Source organism: Mesoplodon bidens, assembly GCF_964165515.1.
Source record: "Mesoplodon bidens genome assembly, chromosome: 3".
Classification (NCBI taxonomy): Eukaryota; Metazoa; Chordata; class Mammalia; order Artiodactyla; family Ziphiidae; genus Mesoplodon; species Mesoplodon bidens.
In genome coordinates, this window is record NC_138178.1 from 65,257,985 (window position 1) to 65,277,893 (window position 19,909).

Genomic DNA, 19,909 nt, shown 5'->3' on the forward strand with positions numbered 1-19,909 from the left:
TAGGGCCGCTGCTTTTCTGAAGCGCTTTCAGAGTCACAGATTTTTGAGGCGGACTTCTAGGTCCTTTATCTATGGGACAGACTGTGGTGATAAGGGAGGCAGGGTGAAGGGGCTGATTCCGAGAGACAGAGAGAGAACCGTGTGGCCAAAAGCGCGTGCAATCGCAGCCTGGGGGCGGAACAGCCACCTACAAGCAGCCGCGCCCGGGCCACGAAGCGCGCCCACGACCTGCCTCCCGCTTCGGCGGCCCATCGGCGGGAACCGGGCTGCGCTTGCGCGCGGACTGCCGGAGAGTGGAGCGGGGAGAGGCGCGGCAGCAGCTGGAAGTCACGTGGTGCAGCAGCCAGCCGCCCCGCCCCTCTGCAACCGCCCCGCCCCCGCCCCGCCCCTTTCCCGGCGGGACGCTCGGAGCCGCCCCGAACTGCGCAGGGCGGTCAGGGGTGAGTGTCCGCGAGGGGCGCGCGCGTTGCACAGAGCTGGGCGGGCCTGGGCTGGGGTGCGGGTCGGCTGAATGCTTAGAGGGGGCCAAGGGGACAAAATGGCGGCGGGGTAAGCCCTTTCACCCCCTCCCCTCACCTGGGAGTGGGAGCGGAGAAGGGCAGGGAACACTGCTGGGGGAGGGGAGCCGCGGCTACTCGGGAGGGCCCTGGGGTCCTCTGAGGAGGCCTGGGGGCGGGGGTTGGCAGGCTCTAGGCCTGCCCTGTGGACTCAGCTCGGGGTGTGAGCGACAGGGGACTGCGCGCCCCGGCGGGCCGAGAGGTGGACAGGGGTGCTGCGTTACTCCCTAGAGGGGCGGCCCGGTCCGAGGCTTCTGGAATATCTACACTGCGAAGGGCTAGCGGAGGAGCCGCCCTCCCAGCCTTTCATTTGACAGGTGATCGTCATCATCTCATTCTCAGCGGGGTTTACCACGCTTTCCCTGCACAGTGACTCGGGTATTAGCTCTGCCCGGGAAGCAGGGCGGGAAAGGTTTCCCCATCTTACAAATGCGTGAACTGAGGCCTGGAGGGGTAAAGAGTTTAACCAGGGCTTGGCACCTGGGTGTAGTAGAACCCAGCCTTCTGCCTGTTTTAGTGCTCCCTTCCCAGCACTCTATTCCCGCCTACCCTCCCCTACCAGTGAGGGACGGGATTGTTTGAAAGCAGGCAGAAAACTGGTCCTCCAAGCACCTGCTGCTGTCAAGTGGCTCTCGCTGAGGTGGGGCCCGCCCGCCTGAGAGCAGCTTCCTGTCGTTGGTGAACTGTATTCCTCATTCTGTTTGTGCTAAGTTATTGTAACATGAAAATAGCTGTTCAGTATAGTCTTCTTACTGAATAGATAGTAGTTCCTTATGTGTATTTTAGTTTGTTACAGTTTACATATTGATTTCACCAACATTAATTTCATTCTCATAAACAATCCGAGGTGGAAGGATGGAATAAGCGTTATGTCCATTTTACCAGTGGGGAAACTGAGGTCATTACTTGCTCCAGATCACCCACTGGTGAATGGTTCATCTAGAATTAAGTTTTCATACCTGAGGCTGGTATTCTGACCAGTGTCCCTGTCTGGTTTATATTGATGTTCTGGCCCTTGTATTTTTTTTTCCAGGTAACTATGACTTTTCCTCAAAATGTAGTGGTGCAGATTGATTTATGCTGCATATTTAAATGATCTGAATAATATCCACTAAGGAATTAATATTTAAAGAATTTTTAATATGATTTGGAAAGGTGTCTTTGTGGGTGGAATTGTGGTATGATGGCCTTGAAGGCAAACTTCAAACTGAGTTTGAATTCCAGCTCTCCTACTTGTCCTTGGACAGATTAATTTTTCTGAGTCTTGGTTTCCTCATCTATAAAATATGGATATGATTATCCACCTCATAAATTTGTTGATAGCAAGTAAATGAGGTGTCTGTAAAGCGTTTAGAACTGCTCCTGGCCCATAGTAAGCACTCAGCAAATGCATGCTCCTTTCCTTCTTTCTCTCCACTTCACTGAGCTGCCATTCTTTATTCTCTAAAATTCTCTAAACCCTGGTGGTTTAGGTCAATCTACCTGGTGGATTATGCATGGAAGCATAATTAGTGTTGCTATATAAATGCAGTTATGAATAATTTGTTGATTGGTCTCCAAAGGATCTAGTGTTTTAAATATAGACTTCAAAAATATTTGTCCTTGCAGCTTCATAGATATTTAAGAATCACTAAAATTTTGATTTGATATTGACTTTATTAATTCCTTCATTTAACCACTTTAATGTTTTAAGGATAAGATTAAGGGGCTTGAGATTCTGTCTTTTCTTTCACCTTCATACCCAACCACAACCCAACCTAGTTTAAAGGAGAAGCAAAAATTCTTTGGGAATCACATGGGAACATTCTTTAAACACTTAGAAAGTGATGGTGGTATTTAGTGGGAAGTTAAATAGAATTTTCTTTAATGGTGCAATCTAATATCTGTTGTGAAATTGGCATTTCTGAAATTGTAGAAGTGAAAACGGCAGATGGCATGTATAACAAAATAAGTCACTAATAGAAATCTGTTTCCAGTTTTATGCTGGGATGTAACCTTTTTCACAAACGTGTTTGGCTTTGGCAGTAAGTCTTATGGAATATAAACAAAAGATCTACAGTCCATTGGTGGAGACAACCTTAAAAGAATATTAGAAGGAAATGATTTATAGGCAGACTTTCCCCTCTGTGACATGAAACACTAAAGATTTCATGAAGCTTTGCTAAAATAATTACTACTTTTTAATGATAACTTAAAAAAATATGTTTATTTGTGGCTGCACTGGGTCTTCGTTGCTGTGCATGGGCTTTCTCTAGTTGCAGTGAGCGGAGGCTACTCTTTGTTGCGGTGCCTCTCCTTGCGATGGCTTCTCTTGTTGCGGAGCATGGGCTCTAGGTGCCCGGGCTTCAGTAGTTGTGGCATGTGGGCTCAGTAGTTGTGGCTCATGGGCTCTAGAGTGCAGGCTCAGTAGTTGTGGCGCACGGACTTAGTTGCTCCTCAGCATGTGGAATCTTCCCGGACCAGGGCTGGAACCCGTGTCCCCTGCATTGGCAGGTGGATTCTTAACCACTGCGCCACCAGGGAAGTCCCATAACTTCTTAAAGCACTAAGTTTATTATATATTTTGAAAACGTGTGAAGTGGAGAGAATAGAAAAATTAATTTCTGTATACCAATTTATTTCAGTAATTACCTATGCATGGACAGTCTTGTCCCATAAAAGCTATAACTCCCCATTGTTTTGAAGCAAATCTCAGATATCATATTTCATTTGTAAAGATTTCGGTATGTGTCAAGCCAGCTTTTAATATACTATTGGAAAGAGAAGTAATTTTGATATTTTCAAAGAGGCATGCCAGGTTCATGGGAGAAAATAAATGCCTTTTACTTGATGTTTTCATGGTAGTAAATATAGGTGTGATCAGAATTGAAAACCTCATTAAATAACTTGGACTTATAAAATGTCTGTGTTGCCCTTTAAAATACTACTTATTTTACTGTAATACACTTACTTTCCATTAGGAAACACGTGAAAAATTACTGATAGTTTTGGAGTATGTGGGCATCAGCATTGTTTAAGTACCAGTCTCAGAAAGGTAAATACTAAGATTTTCTTATATTTCAGAAAAAGCAAAAACATGGGTGATAGATTCTATGAACATTGGAGAGGAACTGATTGAAATCCAGATTTTTCTAGAATTTATTGACAAACATGAGACAATTCATAGATGTACTGTCCTGACTTCAGTTAATTGGGCCTATAATTTTTAGAATAGTGCTACTAACAGGCTTCTAACTATTTTGGGCCTGCCATTTGATTCTTGCCTTTTCAGAGCCTGGTGACCGAACTCAGAGAAGAGAGAAGCCTTTCCTGGCACTTGAGCCAGTCTTCACATTTTTATCTCTAGGACTCTCAGGTGTCTCTACATTCTGGGACTGCAGGGCAGGGTAGGACAAGTGAGACCTCAGTTCATCACAGGCAGCAGCTTGTTCAGAAACGTTGGGGCCAGTTAGTCCTAGTGTTCATTCCCTGTTTACTGACTTGTTTTGTTTTTTGTGCTCTATTTTCTGTGTGGCCGTTGTTTTGCCATAGCCTGGGTTCTCAAATTTAATTTGAGTAGCACTGCCAATATATTGCCATATCCATTTTTTTATATTAGCTGATTTTTCATTTAGGTTAGTGTTATAAATTTTCTTTTAAAATTTAAGTAAAATGTAGTTCTTTTTATAGAAAAATGTTTTGTAGATAATAGTATGGGTGGTAGTTATGGCAAATATCATGAAACTAGTAACTGATTGAAATTTTGGAAATTGTAAGTTCTATTTTTAGAAAACAGCTTTATTGAGATATTTAACATACCATTAAATTCAATCATTAAAGTGTACACTTCAGTGGTTTTTAGTGTATTCATGGAATTGTGCAACCATCACCACAATCAATTTTAGAACATTTCAGTATCCCACTATGAAGCCCCATAACTATTAGCATTCATTCCCTATTCCTGGCTTCCCTCCCCACTTTTCCATCCTACTCCCTACCTCTGCCCCAGGCAACTACTAATCTACTTTCTTTCTCTATGAATTTGCTTATTTTGGCAAATAGAATCATGCAGTATGCAGATTTTTGTGTCTGACTTTTTCCATTTAACATAACATTTACAAGATTCATCTATGTTGTAGCATGTATCAGCACCTTATTCCTTTTTTTAAAATATAAGTTTCAGGTGTACAGCATTATAAGTTACCATCTGTATACACTATGAAGTGACCACCACCACAATTCTAGTTACCATCTATCACCATGTAGTTGCCCCCTCCTTCGTCCACTTCCCCCCCACCCCCCACCAATCCCCTACCCCTCTGGTAACTACTAAGTTGTTCTCTGTATCTGTGAGTTCGTCATTGTTTATTTTGTTTATTTGTTTGTTTGGGGTTTTTTTCATTCCACATATGAGTGAAATCATACAGTTTTTTCTCTTTCTCTTTCTAACATATTTCACCTATCATAATACCTTCATGGTCCATCCATGTTGTGGAGAATGGTAGGATTTCATTCTTTTCTGTTACTGAATAGTATTCCATTTTATATGTGTATCGCATCTTCTTTATCCACTCATCCATCGATGGAGACTTAGGTGGTTTCCTTACCTTGGCTATTGTGAATAATGCTGCAATGAATGTAGAGGTGCATGTATCTTTTTAAAATAGTGTTTTCCTGTACTCCCAATAAATACCTGGAGGTGGAATAGCTGGATCAAATGATAGTTTTATTCTTAATTTTTTGAGGAATCTCCATAGTGTTTTCTGTAGTGGCTGCACCAATTTACAGTCCCACCAATAGTGTATAAGAGTTCTCTTTTCTCGGCATCCTCTCCAACATTTGTTATTTCTTGCTTTTTTTGGTAATGGCCATTCTAACAGGCATGAGGGGATATCTCATTGTGGTTTTGATTTGCATTTCCCTGATAATTAGTGATGTTGGACATTTTTTTTCATGTGCCTGTTGGCTATCTGTATTTCTTTTCTGGAAAAATGTCTATTCAGATCCTTTGCCCATTTTTAAATTGAGCTTTTTCTGTTGTTGTTGTTGAGTTGTGTGAGTTCTTTATATGTTTTGGATATTAACCCCTTATCAGATATATTATTTGCAAATATCTTCTCCCATTTGGTAGGTTGCCTTTTTGTTTTATTGATGGTTTCCTTTTCTGTGCATAAACTTTTCAGTTTGATGTAGTCCCATTTGTTTATTTTTGCTTTTGTTTTTCTTGCCTTTGGAGTCAGACCCAGAAAAACATCTAAAGACTGATCAGTGAGGTTACTGCCTATGTTTTCTTCTAAGAGTTTTATGGTTTCAGATCTTACATTCAAGCCTTTAATCTATTTGGAGCTAATTTTTGTGTATGGTGTAAGATGGTGGTCTAGTTTCATTTTCTTGTGTGTGACTGTCCAGTTTCCCAACCACCATTTATTGAAGAGACAATCCTTTGCTCCTTTGGTGTAAATTAATTGTCCATATATGAGTGGGTTTATTTCTGGACTGTGAATTCTGTTCCACTGATCTATGTCTCTGTTTCTGTGGCAATACCACACTGTTCTGATTGCTGTAGCTTTGTAGTATAGTTTGAAATCAGGAAGCATGATACCTCTAGCTTTCTTCTTCTTTCTCAGGATTGTTTTGGCTATTCAGGATTGTTTGTGGTTCCATACAAATTTTGGAATTGTTTGTTTTAATTCTGTAAATTTTGCCATTCGAATTTTGATAGGGATTGCATTGAATCTGTAGATCACATTGGGTCGTATGGACATTTTAACAATATTAATTCTTCCAATCAATGAGCATGGAGCATCTTTCCATTTATTTGTGTCTTTTTCATTTTCTTTCACCAGTGTCTTATTTCAGTTTACAGGTCTTTCATCTTCTTGGTTAAATTTATTCCTAGGTATTTTATTCTTTTTGATGCAGTTATAAATGGGAATGTTTTCTTAATTTCTCTTTCTGATAGTTTATTATTGTGTAGAAATACCACAGATTTCTGTGTATTGATTTTGTATCCTTCACCTTTACTGAATTCATTTATTGGTCTTAACAGTTTTTGGTGGAGTCTTCAGGGTTTTCTGGGTATAGTATCATGCCATCTATAAATAGAGACAGTTTTACTTCTTCCTTTCCATTTTGGATGCCTTTTATTTATTTTTCTTGCCTAATTGCTGTGGCTAGGATTTCCAATACCATGTTGAATAAGAGTGGTGAAGGTGGGCATTCTTGTCTTGTTCCTGTTCTTAGATGAAAAGATTTCAGCTTTTCACTGTTCAGTATGTTAGCTGTGGGTTTGTTGTATGTAGCCTTTATTATGTTGAGGTATATTTGCTCTGTACCCATTTTGTAGAGAGTTTTTATTATAAGGGGATGTGGACTTTTGTCAAATGCTTTTCTGCATCTATCAAAATGATCATGTGATATTTATCCTTCCTTTTGTTATTGTGATGTATCACATTTATTGATTTGTGAATTTTGAACCATCCTTGCGACCATGGAATAAATCCCACTTGATTGTGGTGTATTTGGTGTATGATCCTTTTACTGTATTGTTGGACACCATTTGCTAATGTTTTGTTCAGGATTTTTTTATCTGTGTTTATGAAAGATATTGACCTGTAAATTTTTTTTTGTTTTTTTGGTCACGTCCTTGTCTGGTTTTAGTATCAAGGTAATGCTGGCTTTGTAAAATGCGTTTAGAAGGTTTTCCTCCTCCTCAGTGTTTTGTAAGAGTTTGAAAAGGATAGGTGTTAAATCTTCATTGACTGTTTTGTAGAATTCACCAGTGGTGCCATTTGGTCATGGACTTTTGTTTGTTGGAAGGTTTTTTATTTCTGTGTCAGACTCCTTACTAGAAATCTGTCTATTCAGATTTTCTACTTTTTCATGATTGTCTTGAAAGATTATATATTTCTGGGAATTGATTCATTTCTTCTAGGTTGTCAAATTTGTTGGTGTATGATTATTTATAGTAGTCTCTTTTGATCCTTTGTATTTCTGAGATATCAATTTTAACATCTCCTCTTTCATTTATGATTTAATTTGAGTCCTCCTCCTTTTTTTCTTGGTTAGTCTAGCTAAAAGTTTGTTGAATTTGCTTATCTTTTCAAAGAACCAGTACTTAGCTTCATTGATCTTTTCTGTTTTTTTGTTTTAATTTCTATTTTATTTGTTTCCTTCCTATCTTTATTATTTCCTTCTACTAATTTGGGGCTTCATTTGTTCTTCTTTTTCTAGTTCCTTTAGGTGTTAGGTTAGATTGTTTATTTGGGATTTTTCTTGTTCCTTAAGGTAGGCCTGTATTGCTATGAACTTTCCTCTTAGAACTGCTTTTGCTTCATCCCACTGAATTAGGTATATCACATTTCTGTTTTCATTTGTCTCTGGATATTAAATTCTCCTTTGATTTCTTCAGTGACCCATTGGTTGTTAAGTAACATGTTGTTTTACTGTCCATGCTTCTGTGGGTTTTCCCATTTTTTTCCCTTGCGATTGATTTCTAGTTTCATACTATTTGGTTGCAGAAGATACTTGACATGATTTCAGTCTTCTTGACTTTATTGAGACTTGTTTTATGACCTAACATGTGATCTGTCCTGGAGAATGTTCCATGTGCACTTGATAAGAATGTGTAATCAGTTGCTTTTGATGGAATGTACTCTATTTTAATCTATTAAATCTACTTAGTATAATTTGTTGTTTAAATCTGATGTTTCCTTATTGATTTTCTGTCTGGATGATCTATCTATTGATGTAAGTGGGGTGTTAAATTCCCCTACTATTATTGTATTGCTTTCCATTTCTCCCTTTAAGTCTGTTAATATTTGCCTGATATATTTTGGTTCTCCCCTGTTAGGTGCATGTACATTTAGAAATGTTATACTGTCTTGCTGGATTGACCCCTTCATCCTTATATAATGTCTTTGTCTTTTAATACCATCTTTCTTTTAAAGTTTGTCTGTTATGAGTATAGCTATTCCAGCTTTCTTTTCATTTCTATTTCCATGGAATATCTTTTTCCATCCTTTTACTTTCAGTCTGTGTGTGTTCTTATTTTGTGTGTGTTAGTTTCTGCTTTATAACAAAATCAGTTATACATACACATATGTTCCCATATCCCCTCCCTCTTGCGTCTCCCTCCCACCCTCCCTATCCTACCCCTCCAGGGGGTCACAAAGCACCGAGCTGATCTCCCTGTGCTATGCGGCTCCTTCCCACTAGCTATCTACCTTACGTTTGGTAGTGTATATATGTCCATGTCTCTCTTTCGCTTTGTCACAGCTTACCCTTCCCCCTCCCCGTATCCTCAAGTCCATTCTCTAGTAGGTCTGTGTCTTTATTCCTGTCTTACCTGTATGTTCTTCATGACATTTTTTCTCTTAAATTCCATATATATGTGTCAGCATACAGTATTTGTCTTTCTCTTTCTGACTTACTTCACTCTGTATGACAGACTCTAGGTCCATCCACCTCATTACAAATAGCTCAATTTCGTTTCTTTTTATGGCTGAGTAATATTCCATTCTGTATATGTGCCACGTCTTCTTTATCCATTCATCTGATGATGGACACTTAGGTTGTTTCCATCTCTGGGCTATTGTAAATAGGGCTGCTATGAACATTTTGGTACATGACTCTTTTTGAATTATGATTTTCTCAGGGTATATGCCCAGTAGTGGGATTGCTGGATCATATGGTAATTCTATTTGTAGTTTTTTAAGGAACATCCATACTGTTCTCCATAGTGGCTGTACCAATTCACATTCCCACCAGCAGTGCAAGAGTGTTCCCTTTTCTCCACACCCTCTCCAGCAATTATTGTTTCTAGATTTTTTGTTGATGGCCATTCTGACTGGTGTGAGATGATATCTCATTGTACTTTTGATTTGCAATTCTCTAATGATTAATGATGTTGAGCATTCTTTCATGTGTTTGTTGGGAATCTGTATATCTTCTTTGGAGAAATGTCTATTTAGGTCTTCTGCCCATTTTTGGACTGGGTTGTTTGTTTTTTTGTTATTGAGCTGCATGAGCTGCTTATAAATTTTGGAGATTAATCCTTTGTCAGTTGCTTCATTTGCAAATATTTTCTCCCATTCTAAGGGTTGTCTTTTGGTCTTGTTTATGGTTTCCTTTGCTGTGCAAAAGCTTTGAAGTTTCATTAGGTCCCATGTGTTTATTTTTGTCTTTATTTCCATTTCTCTAGGAGGTGGGTCAAAAATGATCTTGCTGTGATTTATGTCATAGAGTGTTCTGCCTGTGTTTTCCTCTAAGAGTTTGATAGTGTCTGGCCTTACATTTAGGTCTTTAATCCATTTTGAGCTTACTTTTGTGTATGGTGTTAGGGAGTGATCTAATCTCATACTTTTAAATGTCCCTGTCCAGTTTTCCCAGCACCACTTATTGAAGAGGCTGTCCTTTCTCCACTGTACATTCCTGCCTCCTTTATCAAAGATAAGGTGACCATATGTGCGTGGGTTTATCTCTGGGCTTTCTATCCTGTTCCATTGATCTGTATTTCTGTTTTTGTGCCAGTACCATACTGTCTTGATTACTGTAGCTTTGTAGTATAGTCTGAAGTCAGGGAGCCTGATTCCTCCAGCTCCATTTTTCATTCTCAAGGTTGCTTTGGCTATTCGGGGTCTTTTGTGTTTCCATACAAATTTTGAAATTTTTTGTTCTAGTTCTGTGAAAAATGCCAGCGGTAGTTTGATAGGGATTGCATTGAATCTGTAGATTGCTCTGGGTAGTAGAGTCATTTTCACAATGTTGATTCTTCCAATCCAAGAACATGGTATATCTCTCCATCTATTTGTATCATCTTTAATGTCTTTCATCAGTGTCTTATAATTTTCTGCATACAGGTCTTTTGTCTCCTTAGGTAGGTTTATTCCTAGATACTTTATTCTTTTTATTTGCAATGGTAAATGGGAGTGTTTTCTTGATTTCACGTTCAGATTTTTCATCATTAGTATATAGGAATGCCAGAGATTTCTGTGCATTAATTTTGTATCCTGCTACTTTACCAAATTCATTGATTAGCTCTAGTAGTTTTCTGGTAGCATCTTTAGGATTCTCTATGTATAGGATCATCATCTGCAAACAGTGACAGCTTTACTTCTTCTTTTCCAATTTGGATTCCTTTTATTTCCTTTTCTTCTCTGATTGCTGTGGCTAAAACTTCCAAAACTATGTTGAATAAGAGTGGTGAGAGTGGGCAGCCTTGTCTTTTCCTGATCTTAATGGAAATGGTTTCAGTTTTTCACCATTGAGGACGATGTTGGCTGTGGGTTTGTCATATATGGCCTTTATTATGTTGAGGCAAGTTCCCTCTATGCCTACTTTCTGCAGGGTTTTTATCATAAATGGGTGTTGAATTTTGTCGAAAGCTTTCTCTGCATCTTTTGAGATGATCATATGGTTTTTCTCCTTCAGTTTGTTAATATGGTGTGTCATGTTGATTGATTTGCGTATACTGAAGAATCCTTGCATTCCTGGGATAAACCCCACTTGATCATGGTGTATGATCCTTTTAATGTGCTGTTGGATACTGTTTGCTAGTATTTTGCTGAGGATTTTTGCATCTATGTTCATCAGTGATATTGGCCTGTAGTTTTCTTTTTTTGTGACATCCTTGTCTGGTTTTGGTAGCAAGGTGATGGTGGCCTCGTAGAATGAGTTTGGGAGTTTTCTTCCCTCTGCTATATTTTGGAAGAGTTTGAGAAGGATAGGTGTTAGCTCTTCTCTAAATGCTTGATAGAATTCGCCTGTGCAGCCATCTGGTTCTGGGCTTTTGTTTGTTGGAAGATTTTTAATCACAGTTTCAATTTCAGTGCTTGTGATTGGTCTGTTCATATTTTCTATTTCTTCCTGATTCAGTCTTGGCAGGTTGTGCATTTCTAAGGATTTGTCCATTTCTTCCAGGTTGTCCATTTTATTGGCATAGAGTTGCTTGTAGTAATCTCTCATGATATTTTGTATTTCTTCAGTGTCACTTGTTACTTCTCCTTTTTCATTTCTAATTCTATTGATTTGAGTCTTCTCCCTTTTTTTCTTGATGAGTCTGGCTAATGGTTTATCAATTTTGTTTATCTTCTCAAAGAACCAGCTTTTAGTTTTATTGATCTTTGCTATCGTTTCCTTCATTTCTTTTTCATTTATTTCTGATCTGATTTTTATGATTTATTTCCTTCTGCTAACTTTGGGGGTTTTTTGTTCTTCTTTCTCTAATAGCTTTATTTTATTTATTTATTTATTTTACTTTTTATTTTATATTGGAGTATAGCCGATTAACAATGTTGTGATAGTTTCAGATGCACAGCAAAGGGACTCGGCTATACATATGCATGTACCCATTCTCCCCCAAACTCCCCTCCCATCCAGGCTGCCACATAACATTGAGCAGAGTCCCCTGTGCTATATAGTAGGTCCACTGGTTATCCTTTTTTTTTTTTAAGTTTATTTATTTATTTTTTTAATTAGTTTCTGCTTTATAACAAAGTGAATCAGTCATACATATACATCTGTTCCCACATCCCTTCCCTCATGCATCTCCCTCCCTCCCACCCTCCCCATCCCACCCCTCCAGGCGGTCACAAAGCACCGAGCTGATCTCCCTGTGCTCTGCGGCTGCTTCCCACTATCTATCTACCTTACGTTTGGTAGTGTATACACGTCCATGCCTCTCTTTCGCCTTGTCACAGCCCACCCTTCCCCCTCCCCATATCCTCAAGTCCATTCTCAAGTAGGTCTGCGTCTTCATTCCCGTTTTGCCCCTAGGTTCTTCATGACATTTTTTTTTTTAAATTCCGTATATATGTGTTAGCATACGGTATTTGTCTTTCTCTTTCTGACTAACTTCACTCTGTATGACAGACTCTAGGTCTATCCACCTCATTACAAATAGCTCAGTTTCGTTTCTTTTTATGGCTGAGTAATATTCCATTGTATATATGTGCCACATCTTCTTTATCCATTCATCCGATGATGGACACTTAGGTTGTTTCCAGCTCCGGGCTATTGTGAATAGAGCTGCAATGAACATTTTGGTACATGTCTCTTTTTGAATTATGGTTTTCTCAGGGTATATGCCCAGTAGTGGGATTGCTGGGTCATATGGTAGTTCTATTTGTAGTTTTTTAAGGAACCTCCATACCGTTCTCCATAGTGGCTGTACCAATTCACATTCCCACCAGCAGTGCAAGAGTGTTCCCTTTTCTCCACACCCTCTCCAGCATTTATTGTTTCTAGATTTCTTGATGATGGCCATTCTGACTGGTGTGAGATGATATCTCATTGTAGTTTTGATTTGCATTTCTCTAATGATTAATGATGTTGAGCATTCTTTCATGTGTTTGTTGGCAGTCTGTATATCTTCTTTGGAGAAATGCCTATTTAAGTCTTCTGCCCATTTTTGGATTGGGTTGTCTGTTTTTTTGCTATTGAGCTGCATGAGCTGTTTATAAATTTTGGAGATTAATCCTTTGTCAGTTGCTTCATTTGCAAATATTTTCTCCCATTCTGAGGGTTGTCTTTTGGTCTTCTTTATGGTTTCCTTTGCTGTGCAAAAGCTTTGAAGTTTCATTAGGTCCCATTTGTTTATCTTTGTTTTTATTTCCATTTCTCTAGGAGGTGGGTCCAAAAGGATCTTGCTGTGATTTATGTCATAGAGTGTTCTACCTATGTCTTCCTCTAAGAGTTTGATAGTTTCTGGCCTTACATTTAAGTCTTTAATCCATTTTGAGCTTATTTTTGTGTATGGTGCTAGGGAATGATCTAATCTCAAACTTTTACATGTCCCTGTCCAGTTTTCCCAGCACCACTTATTGAAGAGGCTGTCCTTTCTCCACTGTACATTCCTGCCTCCTTTATCAAAGATAAGTTGGCCATATGTGCGTGGGTTTATCTCTGGGCTTTCTATCCTGATCCACTGATCTATCTTTCTGTTTTTATGCCAGTACCAGACTGTCTTAATTACTGTAGCTTTGTAGTATAGTCTGAAGTCAGGGAGCCTGATTCCTCCAGCTCCGTTTTTCGTTCTCAAGATTGCTTTAGCTATTCGGGGCCTTTTGTTTTTCCAAACAAATTTTGAAATTTTTTGTTCTAGTTCTGTGAAAAATGCCATTGGTAGTTTGATAGGGATTGCATTGAATCTGTAGATTGCTTTCGGTAGTAGAGTCATTTTCACAATATTGATTCTTCCAATCCAGGAGCATGGTATATCTCTCCATCTATTTGTATCATCTTTAATTTCTTTCATCAGTGTCTTATAGTTTTCTGCATACAGGTCTTTTGTCTCCTTAGGTAGGTTTATTCCTAGATATTTTATTCTTTTTGTTGCGATGGTAAATGGTTGTGTTTTCTTGATTTCATTTTCAGATTTTTCATCATTAATGTACAGGAATGCCAGAGATTTCTGTACATTAATTTTATATCCTGCTACTTTACCAAATTCATTGATTAGCTCTAGTAGTTTTTCGGTAGCATCTTTAGGATTCTCTATGTATAGTATCATGTCATCTGCAAACAGTGACAGCTTTACTTCTTCTTTTCCGATTTGGATTCCTTTTATTTCCTTTTCTTCTCTGATTGCTGTGGCTAAAACTTCCAAAACTATGTTGAATAAGAGTGGTGAGAGTGGGCAGCCTTGTCTTGTTCCTGATCTTAGTGGAAATGGTTTCAGTTTTTCACCATTGAGGACGATGTTGGCTGTGGGTTTGTCATATATGGCCTTTATTATGTTGAGGAAAGATCCCTCTATACCTACTTTCTGCAGGGTTTTTATCATAAATGGGTGTTGAATTTTGTCGAAAGCTTTCTCTGCATCTATTGAGATGATCATATGGTTTTTCTCCTTCAACTTGTTAATATGGTGTATTACATTGATTGATTTGCGTATATTGAAGAATCCTTGCATTCCTGGGATAAACCCCACTTGATCATGGTGTATGATCCTTTTAATGTGCTCTTGGATTCTGTTTGCTAGTATTTTGCTGAGGATTTTTGCATCTATGTTCATCAGTGATATTGGCCTGTAGTTTTCTTTCTTTGTGACATCCTTGCCTGGTTTTGGTATCAAGGTGATGTCGGCCTCGTAGAATGAGTTTGGGAGTGTTCCTCCCTCTGCTATATTTTGGAAGAGTTTGAGAAGGATAGGTGTTAGCTCTTCTCTAAATGTTTGATAGAATTCACCTGTGAAGCCATCTGGTCCTGGGCTTTTGTTTGATGGAAGATTTTTAATCACAGTTTCAATTTCAGTGCTTGTGATTGGTCTATTCATATTTTCTATTTCTTCCTGAGTCAGTCTTGGCAGGTTGTGCATTTCTAAGAATGTGTCCATTTCTTCCAGGTTGTCCATTTTATTGGAATAGAGTTGCTTATAGTAATCTCTCATAATCTTTTGTATTTCTGCAGTGTCAGTTGTTACTTCTCCTTTTTCATTTCTAATTCTATTGATTTGAGTCTTCTCCCTTTTTTTCTTGATGAGTCTGGCTAATGGTTTGTCAATTTTGTTTATCTTCTCAAAGAACCAGCTTTTAGTTTGGTTGATCTTTGCTATCGTTTCCTTCATTTCTTTTTCATTTATTTCTGATCTGATCTTTATGATTTCTTTCCTTCTGCTAGCTTTGGGGTATTTTTGTTCTTCTTTCTCTAATTGCTTTAGGTGCAGGGTCAGGTTGTTTACTCGAAATGCTTCCTGTTTCTTAAGGTGGGATTGTATTGCTATAAACTTCCCCCTTAGAACTGCTTTTGCTGCGTCCCATAGGTTTTGGGTCGTCGTGTCTCCATTGTCATTTGTTTCTAGGTATTTTTTGATTTCCTCTTTGATTTCTTCTGTGATCACTTCGTTATTAAGTAGTGTATTGTTTAGCCTCCATGTGTTTGTATTTTTTACAGATTTTTTCCTGTAATTGATATTTAGTCTCATAGCATTGTGGTCGGAAAAGATACTTGATTCAAATTCAATTTTCTTAAATTTACTAAGACTTGATTTGTGACCCGCGATGTGATCTCTCCTGGAGAATGTTCCATGAGCACTTGAGAAAAATGTGTATTCTGTTGTTTTTGGATGGAATGTCCTATAAATATCAATTAAGTCCATCTTGTTTAATGTATCATTTAAAGCTTGTGTTTCCTTATTTATTTTCATTTTGGATGATCTGTCCATTGGTGAAAGTGGGGTGTTAAAGTCCCCTACTATGAATGTGTTACTGTCGACTTCCCCTTTTATTGCTGTTAGTATTTGCCTTATGTATTGAGGTGCTCCTATGTTGGGTGAATAAATATTTACAATTGTTATATCTTCTTCTTGGATCGATCCCTTGATCATTATGTAGTGTCCTTCTTTGTCTCTTCTGGTAGTCTTTTTTTTAAAGTCTATTTTGTCTGATATGAGAATTGCTACTCCAGCTTTCTTTTGGTTTCCATTTGCATGGAATATCTTTTTCCATCCCCTTACTTGGTCTGTATGTGTCCCTAGGTCTGAAGTTGGTCTCTTGTAGACAGCATATATATGGGTCTTGTTTTTGTATCCATTCAGCCAATCTGTGTCTTTTGGTGGGAGCAGTTAGTCCATTTACATTTAAGGTAATTATTGATATGTATGTTCCTATTCCTATTTTCTTATATGTTTTGGGTTCATTATTGTAGGTCTTTTCCTTCTGTTGTGTTTCTTGCCTAGAGAAGTTCCTTTAGCATTTGTAAAGCTGGTTTGGTGGTGCTGAACTCTCTCAGCTTTTGCTTGTCTGTAAAGGTTTTAATTTCTCCATCAAATCTGAATGAGATCCTTGCTGGGTAGAGTAATCTTGGTTGCAGGTTTTTCCCCTTCATCACTTTAAATATGTCCTTCCACTCCCTTCTGGCTTGCAGAGTTTCTGCTGAAGGATCAGCTTTTAACCTTATGGGGATTCCCTTGTGTGTTATTTGTTGTTTTTCCCTTGCTGCTCTTAATATGTTTTCTTTGTATTTAATTTTTGACAGTTTGATTAATATGTGTCTTGGCGTATTTCTCCTTGGATTTATCCTGTATGGGACTCTCTGTTCCTCTTGGACTTGACTAACTATTTCCTTTCTCATATTAGGGAAGTTATCAACTATAATCTCTTCAAATATTTTCTCAGTCCCTTTCTTTTTCTCTTCTTCTTCTGGAACCCCTATAATTCGAATGTTGGTGCATTTAATGTTGTCCCAGAGGTTTCTGAGAGTGTCCTCAGTTCTTTTCATTCTTTTTTCTTCTGCTCTGCAGTAGTTATTTCCACTATTTTATCTTCCACGTCACTTATCCGTTCTTCTGCCTCATTTACTCTGCTATTGATCCCATCTAGAGTATTTTTCATTTCATTTATTGTGTTTTTAATCGTTACTTGATTCATCTTTAGTTCTTCTAGGTCCTTGTTAACTGTTTCTTGCATTTTGTCTATTCTGTTTCCAAGATTTTGGATCATCTTTATTATTATTCTGAATTCTTTTTCAGGTAGACTGCTTATTTCCTCTTCATTTGTTAGGTCTGGTGGGTTTTTATCCTGCTCCTTCTCCTGCTGTGTGTTTTTCTGTCTTCTCGTTTTGCTTATCTTACTGTGTTTAGGGTCTCCTTTTTTGCAGGCTGCAGGTTCGTAGTTCCCGTTGTTTTTGGTGTCTGTCCCCAGTGGCTAAGATTGGTTCAGTGGGTTGTGTAGGCTTTCTGGTGGAGGGGACTAGTGCCTGTGTTCTGGTGGATGAGGCTGGATCTTGTCTTTCTGGTAGGCAGGTCCACGTCTGGTGGTGTGTTTTGGGGTGTCTGTGCACTTTTTATGATTTTAGGCAGCCTCTCTGCTAATGGGTGGCATTGTGTTCCTGTCTTGCTAGTTGTTTGGCATAGGGTGTCCAGCACTGTAGCTTGCTGGTCATTGAGTGAAGCTGGGTGCTGGTGTTGAGATGGAGATCTCTGGAAGATTTTCGCCATTTGATATTACGTGGAGCTGGGAGGTCTCTTGTGGACCAGTGTCCTGAAGTTGGCTCTCCCACCTCAAAGGCACAGCACTAACTCCTGGCTCCTCAATTTGGGATGATTCTTTGTCTATTCATGTATTCCACAGTTGCAGGGTTCATCATGTTGATTGTGGAGCTTTAATTCGCTGCTTCTGAGGCTGCTGGGAGAGATTTCCCTTTCTCTTCTTTGTTCTCACAGCTCCTGGGTATCAGCTTTGGATTTGGCCCCGCCTCTCCATGTAGGTCGCCGGAGGGCATCTGTTCTTCGCTGACAGGACAGGGTTAAAGGAGCAGCCGCTTCGGGGACTCTGGCTCACTGAGGCCGGGGGGGAGGGAGTGGCACAGAGTGCGGGGCGAGCCTGCAGCGGCAGAGGCCGGCGTGACGTTGCACCAGTCCGAGGCATGCTGTGCGTTCTCCCAGGGAAGCCGTCCCTGGATCCCGGGACCCCAGCAGTGACGGGCTGCACAGGCTCCCCGGAAGGAGGGCGTGGACAGTGACCTGCGCTTGCACACAGGCCTCCTGGCGGCGGCAGCAGCCCCAGCATCCCATGCCCGTCTCTGGCGTCCGCGCTTTCAGCTGCATCTCGTTCCCGTCTCTGGAGTTCCTTTAAGCAGCGCTCTTAATCCCCTTTCCTCGCGCACCAGAAAACAAAGAGGGAAGAAAAAGTCTCTTGCCTCTTCGGCAGGTCCAGACTTTTTCCCGGACTCCCTCCCGGCTAGCTGTGGCGCATTAGCCCCTTCAGGCTGTGTTCACGCCGCCAGCCCCAGTCCTCCCCCTGCGCTCCGACTGAAGCCCAAGCCTCAGCTCCCAGCGCCGCCCGCCCCGGCGGGTGATCAGACAAGCCTCTCGGGCCGGTGAGTGCTGGTTGGCACCAATCCTCTGTGCAGGAATCTCTCCGCTTTGCCCTACTGAGGTACGTGGGGAGTTTCTTGCCTTTTGGGAGGTCTGAGGTCTTCTGCCAGTGTTCAGTAGGTGTTCTGTGGGAGTTGTTCCACGTGTAGCTGTATTTCTGGTGTATCTGTGGGGAGGAAGGTGATCTCCGCGTCTTACTCTTCCGCCATCTTCCCCGGAAGTGACAGCCAGTTTATTCACTCTGTGTGTGTTCTTTCTTCTGAAGTGAGTCTCTTGTAGACAGCATTTAAATAGGTTTTTTTAAAAAATCCCTTCAGCTACTCTGTGTCTTTGGATTTGTGAATTTAGTCCATTTACATTTAAAGTAATTATTGATGGGTACTTATTGACATTTTGTTGCTGTTTACTGGATGTTATTGTAGTTCCTCTGTGTTGCTTATTTTCTTTCTCTCTTCCCTTGTGTGTTGGTGGTTTTCTTTAGAGTTATGTTTAGATTCCTTTCTCATATTCTTTTGTGTATTTACTATAAGTTTTTTCGTTGCTGTTACTCTGAAGTTCACATATAATATCCTACTTACTATGTAATTAGTACTATGTATTGGGTTGGTAGCAACTTAAATTTGAACAAGTTCCAAAGGTTTATCTTTTTAGTACCCCCAACATTTTATACTTTGATGACACATTTTACATCTTATTTTGTGTATCTCTTAACTAATTGCAGTTATAGTTGATTTTATTACTTTTTATCTTTTAATTTTCATGCTTGCTTTCTGAGTGATTGATCCACTACCTTTGTTATTTATTTACCTTTTCCAGTGTGATGTTTCCTTCTGTAAATTTTCTTATTAATTAGTGCCATTTCTTTTCAGCTTAAAGAAGTCCCTTTAATATTTCTCTTAGGGCCAGTATAGTGATCATGAGTTCCTTTAGCTTTTGCTTCTCTGGGAATCTCTTGATGTCTTACTGAATTCTGAATGATAACCTTGCTGGGTAGAGCATTCTTGGTTGGAAGTTTTTTTTTCTCTTTACTTTGAATATGTTATGCCATTCCCTTCTGGCCTGTGAAGTTTCTGCTGAAAAATCTGCTGATAACCTTTTGGGGTTTCCCTTCTATGTAACAAGTTGTTATTCTCTTGCTGCTTTTAGGATTTTCTCTTTACCTTTAACTTTCAGCATTTTAATCATAATGTGTCTTGTTATGTATCTCTTTTGATTCACCTTATTTGGAACGCTTGGGGCTTCCTGGACCTGGATGTCTGTTTCCTTCCCTAGATTAGGGAATTTTGGAGCCACTATTTAAATAATTTTTTTGGCCCTTTCTCTTTCTCTTCTTCTTCTGGGACCCCTATAATGTGAATGTTATGCTGCTTAATGTTGTCCGAAAGGTCCCTTATCATATCTTCACTTTTTAAAGTTCTTTCTTCATTTTGCTGCTATGTCTGGGTGAATTCCATTCTTTAGTCTTCCAGCTTGCTGATTGGTTCTACCTCATCAAGTCTTCTGTTGAACCCCTGTAGTGTATTTTTCAGTTTAGTTATTTCTATTTGGTACTTTCTTA

The 19,909-nt window shown here is 39.4% G+C and overlaps 1 protein-coding gene across 8 annotated transcripts in view; it reads left to right on the forward strand.

Moving 5' to 3' along the window:
* The first annotated feature begins 402 nt into the window (after positions 1-402).
* SCAPER (S-phase cyclin A associated protein in the ER) overlaps positions 403-19,909 on the forward strand; it is a 509,648-nt gene continuing 490,141 nt past the window's right edge. For 7 of the 8 annotated variants that reach the window (XM_081230140.1, XM_081230147.1, XM_081230145.1 and 4 more), the window contains exon 1: positions 403-440. The gene's annotated coding sequence lies outside the window, so the exon portion shown is untranslated. Of the gene's footprint in view, positions 441-636; positions 875-19,909 lie in introns of those variants that run through there. The other variant, XM_081230141.1, reaches the window with a different exon arrangement.